Source organism: Etheostoma spectabile, chromosome 13, assembly GCF_008692095.1.
Source record: "Etheostoma spectabile isolate EspeVRDwgs_2016 chromosome 13, UIUC_Espe_1.0, whole genome shotgun sequence".
Taxonomy (NCBI): domain Eukaryota; kingdom Metazoa; phylum Chordata; class Actinopteri; order Perciformes; family Percidae; genus Etheostoma; species Etheostoma spectabile.
Window position 1 is genome coordinate 16,094,158 of NC_045745.1, and position 9,739 is coordinate 16,103,896.

General features: G+C 36.7%; 2 pseudogenes; both read left to right on the forward strand.

The window, feature by feature from the left end:
* The window catches only part of LOC116700868 (myosin-7-like), a 24,090-nt pseudogene extending 23,205 nt beyond the window's left edge, over positions 1-885 (forward strand).
* A 6,792-nt stretch (positions 886-7,677) lies between these two features.
* Positions 7,678-9,739, forward strand: part of LOC116700869 (myosin-7-like) — a 25,812-nt pseudogene continuing 23,750 nt past the window's right edge.

Genomic DNA, 9,739 nt, shown 5'->3' on the forward strand with positions numbered 1-9,739 from the left:
ACATATATGGTGTGTTTTCTACAGGAGGAACAGAGCAACAGTTATCTTACCAAGTTTCGTAAGCTTCAACATGAGTATGATGAAGCAGAAGAAAGAGCTGACATCGCTGAGTCTCAGGTCAACAAGCTACGTGCCAAGACCAGAGATGTGGGGTCAAAAGTCAGTATTAACTGGTCATATATCGTATATTGTCTATACATGTAAAAATGGAAAAATTATACTTTTTGCTTTCCGGCACAAAAACAATTGTGACCTTTCAGTAGGGGTGCACGATTAAGAAAATGTCACGATTCGATATCGATTTTAAGGCTCGCCATTCAAAATCGATTTCCAATTCAAAAAACAATTCTCAATTTAAAAAAACATTCTCAGTATGTACATATAGTTACTTTTCCCATGTGATAGTATACGTGCCATTACAAAACAAAAAAATATTTTTTGGAATTCTATGAATCGATTTTGAATCGGTAAAGCTTGAATTGATTCATGAATGTGAATCAGTTTTTTTGCACAACCTTACCTTTCAGTAACGACCATCTTATTCATATACTATTTAACAATGAGGTGCTGGTCTTTCACTGATTGGTCAGTGGTCTCCCAGCTATTACTAGATGACTATCACTACATTTAGAATACTCCTCTGAGGGGCCTAATGTGGGGATATATGGGCATACTGAGTCAATCTGTTATGACAAGGATTGATATGATACTATTTAATCAAAACACATCTCACAATTTATCTTATATTTTGCTTTCTTTTGTTTCAGAGAGGACTTGAAGAGTGAAGAGTGACATTTCCTCAAAAAATATTGTTTCTGAGGCACCTGTTGCCTGGTGTCTCCCTGAGCATGTGTTGTGGTAAATAAATGTAATATGCATCTAAAACAGTTTCTTGATTTCTCATTGAAAAAGGCTCTTGTTTTTCATGATTATAGGGAACTAATCTTGACTTATTTCAAGAATTAATACAATCAATTTTAATTAAAATACTTTAACTATCAATTTATTTCTCAAAGTAAATGGTTAGTAAAGTATGCTGTATAACAACCAAAGAATAATTAAATTAAAAATATGGTTATGACACTTATACTCATCTAGGTGGGTTGGAAAAATTGACAGACCTAAGACTCCTAAGTGAATTGCGACTACTCAATCAATTAAATTATTATAAGTAAATGCGTGTGTTCATTATTATGTATAAAACAAACAAAAAAGTAAATGTCATCGGTTAAAATTGTAGTATTACATCATTATATAAAATTGTAGACTGTCCCGTCAGAAAAATAAATTCTGCTGAAGGAAAATGTATCCTGATGCTGAAAACTAAAAAGGGCATCTACATGTATACATTTAATTTATGTAATTACTCTGATTTATTTCCAAACACATCATGTTTGGTCCTCCAAGAAAGCAATTTAATGTGTGTGTCAGAAATTACTGACTACAACTTCTGTTGCCGTTAAATTAAATTGTCTAAGAGTGAAGACAATGTATTACCATGTTCACTCAGGTTGCTTTGATTATATGAGTCTTAAAAATGTGGATAATGTTTTGTGGCTTCAAACTATTTTCTTGTATATAAACTCAATTTTCACTTACTACTCTACTACTACTCAGCCATGCTTCCACAAAAACAAAAATACTGCAGTCTCTGAACTCGTGTTGGGAGTTTTGTTGAAGTTGGATGTAGTCCAGTTTGTTGACTAATAATCGGACACTTGCAAGCAGGATGGATCGGACAGGTGGCTGTCTAGCGTTAGTTTTCCACCTAGCTGGAACTCCTGCCCTCATTCGGCGTTTCCGCTTTAGCGCACACCACTGTCAATGTCCCCTTACCCGGCTAGAGGCATCGGGCAACACCGCAGGCTGAGGCGCTGTTCTCCGTAGCAGGCAAAGCTCACATAGTTTGTTGAGTATTCCATCTGAAATAAAGTTCCCTGCATATTCTCCAATCTGTATCTATGTATCCCGGTGGTACACATGTGCGGTAGTTTGAATGCACATATTTGTTGTAAAAGTTTACTGCTGAAAATAGATAGCTGTAGCTTAGTTCCAAGATGGCTGACTCTCAACTCGCTTCGGCTTGCTTTGACTCCAACTCCCTGTGGGCGGGTTGAAAACATACGGAACTAGCTGGCTTGTAGTCATCAGACGCTGGGCAAAAATGCCTCTCATGACGCAAAATGACAATTTTTGCGTCATGAGAAAAAAAAGATCTCTCGTCTCAGGGGGGCATGAGGGAGGGAAGCACTCAGCAGCAGTCATTCAAAAATGCTACCGGGTTTCTACTGATACAAAGCTTAATGCTAATCAGTGAAGTATCCCTTTAACCCTCACACACTGATGACACCTACCATGTTATTTTCATACTGATAATACAACACAGCTGGTAAATAATTATTAGTAAGTTTTTTGGCAACATGCCAGTTCAAAATTAACACAAATATAGGATTTTCCTTAAGTAAAAGCTATTATTGAATGTTTTTCAAGGTTTCTGGATTGTAACTGGATTGTAAAAAAGTGAAATGAATAAAGAAACCTCACAAGTGACAATGTGATAAGAACAGACAGTCTCAATCCCTCACTGAAAAAGATGACTAAAGGCAGAACAGTTATGTAGAGTATTGTTTGCTGGTACTACTAAGAAAAAAAAATCCACATTAAACATAAACCCAAAAACCAGCAAAAGAATAGTTTTTCTTGGTAGAATAGTCCACTGTACAGGGCACACTGCAGTTTGAGTTTGCACTAGCTCTTTAGCAAAAGTGGTGTGTTTGGGATTATCAGAGGAGGATCTGAGTGGCATGACCTATATGGATGCCTAAAGAACAGAAGTCTTTTTTGACAAGTGAACTATGAGAAGTTTGTACAGAATCACCACAGCAATAATGACTAATCCCCTACAGTACAATGGATATATAACATAATAGAACGAGAACCTCATCAGTTACCACTTTAAAACTGCTAAAATAGTACTAAACAAACTGCAATTAGTATAAATGTATGACAGATGAAATGTTCTTTGGTTATATTACCGTTACACATGGTAGCTGCAACTCAAAAAACAACCATCTACCCATTTAAAAATTAGGTTTCACCAGCAATTTTGAACACAGAAAATTAGAAATGATCCAGTGGTGACCAAACCTTTGTTTTTTATATAAATTTAACTAATTACCTCCATTTTGATAAGATAACAGACTTTAATATTTAAAGATTTAAACTAGTTAAATTGAATCTACTAACCTTCATATCAGTAGTGAAGGTCAGTAGTGAAGTCTTTCTCTGGTATAAAGCATCTTCTTTCCAAAGACAGACAAGGAAGGGCCATGTGGAAAACAGAGAAGAGGCAGACTTGACAATTATGTCTGGCTGACAACGGATAATCTGGGATAAAAAGGGTAGTCATCCAAGAGAGACCTAGGGAAGTCAAGAAAAAACATTTAATCAATGAAAATAAGACATTGGAAGTAAGGGTATGTTGTGGAAAAATTTATTTGTTTATTAGTTTTCCAAATTAACAGATTTTCCAATAGATTAGAAGTTTTGCATCTAAAAACGTAGACAGTAAAAGCTTTTAATCATCAACAGTACCTTTCCATTATTTCGCCAAGTGCTAGTCATTCGAATCGAAGACAAGGAGTACTCAGGATTTGATTCCACACAGAGGTCCACAGTCTGAATAAGTGGGAAGACGTGGCAAGAGAACAATCAACTCCTTGCCTCTACCAGAGCTCAACACGCCTTTAGAGGTGACCTCTTAAAACAACAAAGAACAAATACTAACAATAGCTTAGCTGGCTCTAGTTTCAAACTTAAGTGAAGCAAGGTGCCTTACACCTTCCGTCATGTGTTCATGTGAATGTAAAAGTCAAAGACACAAGGACTGTGGACAGCTGGGAATGAGACCTTTACTGGATGGAGTGGTCTGCTAGAGCCTGGAATAGACTGAGGGATAAGTGAAGGAGATGAGAATTCTAGTTTGAAGACAATGTAATCTGATGAAAGGAAAACAACTGAGGTTCCTGTTGCATTACTGGACAGCATGCTTTCTATGATTTTCATTTGTAAACACAAGTTGTTACAAGCAATTTCTAAAATTTGGCCTGACAAAATTAAGTATATTCTAGTATATTTACGATACAGACAAACTATAAATATCCAATATTAAATAACATATAATTGGTTTCTTGTGGGCTTATCACCTGTTGTTACTGATCAAATAAAAAATAAAAAGCTTTCCTACCTACGTAACTATCTACGTCCTCAAGCTATCCTCTGAACTAACAAACCCTGAAAGGCAGCCAGCAGGAATTTCACAAGTTATCTTTGTGCTCAAGGATACCGAAGAAAACAATGCCATGTCAACAGAAGCAGACCAAGGGCACATGCAGCAGGCAACGTTTGGATAGAAGCCTGTGAGTAGAGGTCTCAATAATTTGAATTTGTTTCAGTGCACAACATATGTTGTTTATGTAGGTTTTTCTTTATTATATTCAATCATACTTATTTAAAAACAAAAAACAACATAATATAATAGGTGCTAATCTGTGCCACTGGGAGACACAAAGAAACACAGAAAACACAGCAACAAAATCAAGGTAATATTTGCTCAATACTAGTAATAGTGTACAGATAGGTTTTATTCAATAATTGGCTTAAGTTTATCTTATTTATTATGGCCAAATATGACTCTTTTGAGTCTTTTAACCATGAACATTCAGTATTCTGTATATTGATTTGCTAGACATTAATGTCTTAGATCACAAGGCTGTGGTTTTCCACACCTTGCTCCTGCTCCTGGTCCGTAGGCCATCTACCTGTATCCGCTCTGGGACTTTTAATTCCAAGTCAGCCAGAAATTTATGCGAAAGGTTTTTAGCTGCCCCTTCCTGGTCTCTATCAAGATGAAACAAGCAAAACACAATGCCCACTTATTAGTGTTCAGTTAAATAACCAGGGTAGTTCTATTTCTCTAATTTGATTGCTAGTAACTGCCATAATCCCCGGGTTTTGTTTCAGGCAACCAACAAATTGGTCAAACCTACCCAGCGAGCACATTGGAAGCGTCCACTGACATACAGTATGTACTGCAGTCAGTAGCAGTAATCAGTAATCAGTAGCAGTTCACCATTCACCACACCAACATTAGGCTCAATATCACACATGTGATTGGAAATCTCAAAATATGTTTATCATGAACTTTCTGCCAGTATAAAATTCACTGAATGAAACCCATCACCTGCCAACTGGATATTATACCTACTAGATCTGAAAAGTATTTTGGAAATTTATTTATTTAAATATTGCATTCAAAATGCAATAGTTCGACTCAACCTCCGCTGAAGAAACCTACACTCAACCCTCTTGTTATAAACAATTTTAGATTAATTTCAGGCCTACCATTTGTATCTCAAAGTTTATAAAAGTCTGCTGCCTATCAATTTATAAGACAAATGAATATCAACGATATTTTTGAACCATATCAATCAGGCCGCCATTGTCAATAAGAACTTGTTCTTAATGACTTGCCTGTCAAAAAAAGAAAGGTAAAAGAAAAAAGAAAAGACAAATTGCAGCACAGAAACACCTCTTATTGAGGTTACTAATTGTTAACTGTTCACCGCGGATTCTGGGGCTTGTTCAATTTTTTTCTCTCCTTAATATGAGTTCTGCATTTGATACGTACAACCACAATATCCTCATAAATCATCTTGTAAACTGTGGAATTATTGGCTCTATACTATTTTTTAGTTTCACATGCTTTCTTTAGGTCTGATATAATATTAATTTCCACTGTAATGCGGACGACACAGCATTTTCTTCAGCCCACTGGTGGCAACTCAGACATACATTCACGTTATGGCTTGTCTCTCTGACATCAAATACTGTATGTCACAAAACTGCCTCTAGCTCAATGAGTCCAAACCTGAGGTTATTTTATTCCCCCCCTTAAACATGACCTGCACCTATAATTAATCTTGGGAACATGTCCCTTAAGGTCAAGGACTCCACTGGCAATTGGGGTGTGTTTTATGACTACAAGCTTTTTGACTTTGTTTGATTTACAAATCACAAACATCCTCCTTTCTCAAACGCAGAAAAATTACAAAAGTCGTTATCTCAAGCAGACCTTGAAAAAGTAATCCATGCTTTCCTCTCATCATGGCTTGATTCTCCCACTTGTCCGAAAATTGTCTGGCAGACTTTTAACCAATTCAAAGAGACAAGACTATATCACTCCCATCCTTGCAACACTACATTGGCTACCTGTTAGGTATACCATTGATTTTAAACTTGTACTAATTACTTTTAAAGCATTACATGGGGTTGCTCCCACATAAATTAGAGATTTGCTTGTGCCCTATGACTCTAGCTACTGTCTGCACTCCTCAGGTACAGTAGATTGTTCCCACTGCCTGCCTCTTTACCGAAGCAAACTGGCCATTTTCCATGAGAACTCACTACTTCAGGAACTTTAGTTAGCAAACCGTCTTGCTTCCTCAAACAGTCAGAGTGCTGAAAGACACAGGCGAGGAGAAAAAGAAAGAGTGTATTTTCCTTGCCACCTTCAGTTCATGCCTAAATTACTGCATGAACTGAAGGGACAGTGAGTCCTGTATTGGCATCCTCGGAGAGCACTTTTAGTGTTTGGAAAAAAAACCCAACTATTTCTATAGTCTCACTGACAATCTTTATTGGGTGTTAAAGCTCATATGCTTGCCAAAAGGTCAGCTCAAGGAACTTTAATTGTATGCAATTTGACATGTGTTGGATTGCATAGTGTCTGAACAGTTCTATTGCTAGTAAAGAAAAGGAAACAATGCCAAGTGACCAGGGTTAGACACGCATTTATCCGTTAACAGTGGTGAGTGATAAGAAAGGGATGCCGCAGCTGTGACCTTGGCCTTGTCTTGGCTATCTGTAAACAGCTGCAGCTTTTTATTCTCCCTCTCTTGAAATGTATTTCACCCCCAATCACTTGACAGACTATTGTTAAACTTTAGATGTTTGATGTCCCATTAATGCTGCAAGCCTGCTTTATTTAGTTATAGTATAGTATATGTAGTAGTATAGTATAGTTTTAGAATATGGAGGCACAGTCCATGATAAAATGTGTCTGCCATGAATGACAACATATATCATCTAGGAGAAAAGTGGATCTATCTTCTAAGCAACAAATAACAATAATGTATGCTGTTATGGAGCATGCAGTAGTCCTATCATGTCTTAATCATGTATTGATACAGAACATTTGTTTAAATCAGGATTCATTTAATATGATCAACATGTGTTGTAGATAGAGAGGGATTTTCTACTTCACAATAATCATGCCCTTAGAGGTTTGTCAAGGATTACTTTATGTATATCAAAAAGCACTGGGACTCCAAATTAACAAATGGCCAGCATTTCCCTAATTAATTACAATTTTCAAGTTAATTTAATTCTTTTATTTATTACTATTTTATAACCTAATCTTATATTGATCGTCATTTCAATGTGGTTTCATATAAATTACTGGGACAAAAGAGAATGACATGATAGACTGCAGCTTGTCCGTGCTCCCCCACCTCCAGCCTTCCCTTTTCTTTCTCAGGTCCAGTCCAGCATATAGGTTGTTGATCACAAGGTGGCAGCAATAAATAGCAGCCCTAGGCTCTACCTAATTTGGAGAAAGCTTTTTGTAATAGGCAACCTGGATGCCATTTCTCTGATATGCATTCCCATATTTGGTTGCCGAACAACCTTTATTAATGGAGAGGCAGCCTGGTGTCAGCTACTGGATCCATCATTTCACTTGACAAAGGTTGACGGTCAAGGTAAGAAAAACATCCACATACTCTAATAGAGAAACAGATACTTTGTTTGTGTAAGATGTTAAAATCACTCCCAGCTATATATAGACAATTTTACTGCTTGCTAAATTGTGTAAAGCTTAGTGATACATTTGTAAAAAAAAAAAAAAAAATGGTGTCCCTGGGATTTTTTTAACTTAATTAAATAACGACATAATATGACATTTGGTTTTCTTCTGTCTACTTAATAGAAATACTGCAGATCCCAATTTCCTGTGGAGTGAAACACCTTAGGTAAAATTCACAGCTACACTGAAGTGACAACAGTTAACCCTAAAGCATCTTGCTTTCTTTTTCGGGGTTGTTATTGCATATCAAAAGGTAGAGATGTTCCAATACCAGTATCAGTATCGCTGCGATAGAGCCTAAAACGCTGATATTGGTGAGTACTGGAGTTTATGCGCCGATAACGATACCACATTATAAAACCCTAAAGAAAATCTACTTTAAAGTAGTTTATGTTCTTTTCAGTCATAACTGACTGTCAAACTGGATGAAAAAAGAAAGTTCTGTGGCATTCATAGTTTGTGTTTGTTTATGTTTCACAAAGAGTTTAACCTGAGCCAGACCGACAAAACAGACAGAAATCATATCATATCCATACACTGATAGTAGTACACAGTTTTTGACATTATGGGCCGATACACAAGTTCAGGTATCAGAATCGGTATTGGAAACAAAAAATGCTATCAGACCATTTCTATCAAAAGGCCTGACACATCCAATTTGTAATGGACCTGTGCTTGTCTCTATAACTTTAATGTTAAAGGTGCATTCATTTAACCTTTATTTGCGTAGTTTTGTTAAATAATAAAGAGTAAAGGATGATAGGTTATAAATAGTACACCTATGATAGTATCAATGATTGTAAATATTGTTTATTTGTATGGGGGATATAAAAAACTTGTGCTTGTACAATTTACAGGTTCATTATGTTATTTTTTTAATTATGCCGTTTGTCTAGATTTCCATGGGTCTCATGTGAATGAGTAATGGTTCACACATGTTTTTTTGCAAAGAAAACCACAGGTTGTGAAAAATGTTTTATTCTCAAAAGGTTGAAAAATGGGTGATGCTGCCATGGCAGAGTTTGGGGCCGCTGCTCCTTTTCTTAGGAAGTCAGACAAAGAGCGCCTAGAAGCCCAAACTCGTCCGTTTGACATTAAGAAAGAGTGCTTCGTCCCTGACCCTGAGGTTGAGTACGTAAAGGGAACGGTCACTAGTCGTGACGGTGACAAAGTCACTGTTCTGACTGAATTTAACAAGGTTTGTATATCATACAGTATCAATTCAGTTCACCTCAAATGTATGCCAAAACAAGTATTGAACTTTGTTTAAGACCGTTATCTCTTGTTGCAGACTGTGACAGTGAAGGAGTGTGATGTACACCCTCAAAACCCGCCAAAGGTTGATAAAATTGAAGACATGGCGATGTTCACCTTCCTCCATGAGCCCGCTGTGCTGTTTAACCTCAAAGAGCGTTATGCAGCATGGATGATCTATGTAAGATAATAAAGCGTAACATAAAACCTCCTCTACCCATTGATAAAGCATTGTTTAATAAGCAACATTGTTATTACAAAGTAACACATTATCTTATTTTATTATCTGTTGCCCTTCGCTTACTACAACAGACCTACTCTGGGCTCTTCTGTGTGACTGTCAACCCCTACAAGTGGCTGCCAGTCTACAACCAAGAGGTGGTTGTTGCCTATAGAGGAAAGAAGAGGTCTGAAGCTCCTCCTCATATCTTTTCCATTTCTGACAATGGCTATCAATACATGCTGTCAGGTAAATATTCTATTTTAGCGTCATTTTCTTTAAATATTCAACGTTGACGTCATTTTATTTTTTACTAAAACTTTTAAAATCTCTCTTGCTGA